The following is a 4194-nucleotide window of genomic DNA, read 5'->3' on the forward strand; positions in this document are numbered from 1 at the left end:
CAGATGCGGCTTGGATCCTGTGTTGATGTGGCTGTGGCAAAGGCCAGCAGCTGTAGCTCTGACTCGATCCCTAGCCTGGGAACCTTCACATGCTGTGGGTGCAGCCCCCAACCCCAAAAAAAGATTGTTCTTCTTGACCAACACTTTAAAAGAGACATACCATCTGCTCGCTAGGTCCTAAAAGTTCTGACTTCAACATCTGTACCAAAAATCAAGTCCTTTTTTCATTCTTACATTTGTTTGCAGACTGATTTTTTTTTCAGGCCTTGGGTCTGTGTGCTTATATTAATTCTTTTGGTTTGTCATGAGATGAACCAACACAAATTCTCTTATTTAGTTTGATTTTGGTTGTGAGTTATTATTGAGAAATGGGATGGAATCATGGAAAGAGAACTGAGAAATTTTTTAGCCATGAAGGATTATACAAGTTATCATTTTTTTTCATGTTTTCTGATTATAAAACTACTATATAATCATTTTACAAGATGTGACAAGTCCAGGCAAGTTTAAATCACCACGATAAAAAGCACAATAATCTCGACACCGCACAGTAATGACTATGAACATTTTGATATATTTCCCTCCAATCTCTTTTTCCTACAATTTTTAGTGGGAATAGGAGGGCTGTTTTTATTAACAGCACTCCTCAACCAAGAACCAGCGCTGTACTGGGAGAGAGACATACACATATGCTAGTATTACCAGCAACTCAGAAAGAAAGGTGTTGTTGAAATTGTGGAAACTGAGCCACAGGAAGGTGGGCTAGTTCAAATCCACACCTCTCACTCCCAGAGAAATTTTCTAAATGGACTCCAAACTGAAGCCTTTTAGCGGATTATATGGAGAAAAGGAAATGAGGAGAGAGGAATGAGGGAAAGTTGATGCTATTCTTAGTGAGAGTCAGATCTATCCAATTTATTATGAAATCTGACCTACGGAAAGAAATTTCTTCATCTGCATATAGTCATTTTAAAGAGATTTGGGGAGTTCCCGTTGTGGCTCAGTGATAATGAACCCAACTAGCATCCATGACGATGTGGGTTCAATCCCTCGCACTGCTCAGTGAGTTAAGGATCTGGCTTTGTCATCAGCTGCGATACAGGTCGCAGATGTGGCTCGGATCTGGCATTGCTGTGGCTGTGGCATAGGCCGACAGCTGCAGCTCTGATTTGACCCCTAGTCTGGGAAGCTTCATATACTGTGGGTGCAGCCCTAAAAAGAAATAAAATAAAATTTAAAAAGAGAGATTTATTTCTTCCTGAATCCAAAACATCACTGCTTGTCATTATAAGCTGACTAGAAAGAAATGGAGAGAAACCTCTGAAACATCTACAGAGCAGCTCAGCTGGAAGTCTGGACATTAAAGTAAGAAGGAGAGTAAATCTTGGGCAGTTTGGGCCACAGTCAACACAGCACGAGGCTGGGCAATGTCTTGACTGCCAGGGACTGCCAGCTGCAGATAAAGTCACAGCAGCAGGGTCCCAGGCTATTGGCCAGACATGAAAAACGACGGTGCGGATAAAACTGTAGTTGGAGTTCTGCTAAAAACAAATGGGCTCCGATCAAAATATATATTTAGCAATTTCAGTGCTAGCCCACTACTCGCTTTGGGGCATAAAGACAGTACATATAAGAAATAGCTTCCTTCATTTGCAGTAGCATGGATGGACCTAGAGATTATCATATTAAGTGAAGTAAGTCAGACAGAGAAAGACAAATACCATATGACATCACTTATTTGTGGAATCTAAAAAAATGATACACATGAACTTATTTACAAAACACAGACTCACAGACACAGAAAACAAACTTATGGTTACCAAAGGGGAAAGCAGGAGGAGAGGGGAAGTAAATTAGGAGTTTTGGATTAAAAGATAGATACTACAATATATAAAAAAGATAAACAATGAGCACCTACTGTGTAGCACAGGAAATATACTCAATATTTTATAATAACCTGTAATGGAAAAGAATCAGAATATATAGCTGAATCACTTTGCTGTATATCTGAAACTAACATGACACTGTAAATTAACTATCCTTCAATTTTAAAAAATGGTTTAAAAAATGGTTTAAAAAAAGGAATGGCTTCCTTGCTCACAAGGAGTTTCATTCATTTAACAAATTTTTATTGAGCACCTACTATGTGCCGGACACTGTGTAGGCTGTTTAGATACATCAGTGAACAAAACCAATACAGATCCCTTCCCTGAGGAGCTGATTGTTCAGTGGGAAAATACAGACAACAGACAGGAAGCATAACTGAGGCACCTTGTACAAATTCCATGGCATTCCGTGGTTTGGGTATGAAGAGCAAGCCTTACTGGGGAAGCTCACAAGTGGAAGGGCAACAAGAAGAGGCGCTGAGTCCCTCAGTCAGTTATTCACGTAAAAAGTTTGTCTTCAACGTTAGGGTTGCTTTTGTTTTCGTCTTCCATTTTATTTTATTATTTTTAAAATCTGTAAAATGTGGGAGTTCTTTTGTGGCACAGCAGGTTAAGAATCCGGCATTGTCACTGCAGCCGCTTAGGTCACTGCTGTGGTTTTGGTTCAGTCCCTGGCCCAGGAACTTCCACATGCCATGGGCAAGGCCCCCCAAAATCTGTAAGATGTTTACAGTGTTCAATACATTTAGAGAAGTGTCACCTCCATATCTGTCTTCTCAGCCCCGTTTTCCTGCCCCATCTAGGAAACCGTATTTACTCATTTTTTACTTATCATTTGAGGGCTTTTGTTTTGGGCAAAAATAAGCAAACATTCTTATTTTTCCTTCTTCCATAAAAAAAGATAGTGTTCTATACATGCCTTTTTTTCTGTCTAATCTCTAATCTTGGTTCTTTTTTTTTTTAGGGCCTTGGTTTAGTTTAGGGCCTAGGACTGGTTTCTGCTGTGCCACAACAGGAACTCCTACAGAGCTGTTTCTTTTCTTTTTTAACAGCTGCTCTGTTTTCTACTTTAGGTAACAAGTCCCCTATTGATGGATATTTAGGTTGTTTATAAGCTTTTGCTACCATAAATAATGTCAGAATGAATAACTCCCTGCACATATGGTTATGAATTTGTAGAGATCCTAAAGTAGAATTGTTAAGTCCATAGGCAAATGCACATACAGCTTTATTAGTTATTTCCAAATTACTCTCCATAGAGGCTGGACCATTCCGTACTCCCCAAAATTATGACAGCACCTGTTTCTCCACAGCCTCATTCACTGAAGGTACTATCAAACTTTTTGAGTTTTGCCAATCAGGTAGGTGAGTATTCATATTTTAAAACATTTATTTACCTTTCTCTTAATGTAAGCAAAATTGAGTAGCCTTTTTAGATATGTAAGTGACATTTTCTTTATTTTTTAAAAAAATTTTTTCTTCTGCTTTGGACAGCCTGTTCATATCTTTTGTCCATTGCGCCTCTTTTCCAGGGTTTTCCTGAGTCTTCTTGCTTGCTCACTTTTGTTGGGTACTTTAGAATCAACTTTTCTGATTCCAGGGAAAAAGTAAATGGTCGTTTTTAACACAATCTCGATAAATGTGTATTGGCTTGGGGAGAACCAGCCTCTCCTTGGGACTGCTTTGTCTAATCCAAGAACATGGTGTGTCTCCCTCTTTGTTCAACTCTACTTTTCATGCCTCACAGGAGTGCTTTGAAGTTTTCCTCCTGTTCGATACATTTGTTTGTACTCATCCTGCAAAACCACAACAGGAAGCAGCGAAATTGAACGTGGCAGGAGAAAAGCTGTGATCATGCTGACTGGTCTTCCTTTAGATTTATCACCACAAAATTCGAGTGGTGCCTCTGTGCTGTTGGGCAGTCAGACTGCCCTCTCCTCCAGTCTCCAGCTTCTCCGGAAAGCTATTCACACCCTCTGCCCTCTCCTTCCCCAGCCTCATTCAGCGGATGGCTTTGTTTTCTACCTCAGTGAGAAAAACAACACAAAAGAGCTTAGAAGAAATCAGAACTCCTGCAACTTTCCCATGGGGTAATAATGCCAGCCACCCAAACTCAAATCTACGCACACACCCTCCCTCTAGGAAAAAAAAGGACAGATGGAGAGGGGGTCATGGGGGAGGGAGCTTGCATCTTCAAAATAACCAGAAGACAGAGAACGATGGGGGGGGGGGGCAGGGTTGGCCTCACCCTCACCCACAGCATGCGGAAGTTCCCAGGGCCAGGAATTGAAACGGGCCACAGCAGGGA

Source organism: Sus scrofa, chromosome 18 (assembly GCF_000003025.6).
Source record: "Sus scrofa isolate TJ Tabasco breed Duroc chromosome 18, Sscrofa11.1, whole genome shotgun sequence".
In the NCBI taxonomy this organism is placed as follows: domain Eukaryota; kingdom Metazoa; phylum Chordata; class Mammalia; order Artiodactyla; family Suidae; genus Sus; species Sus scrofa.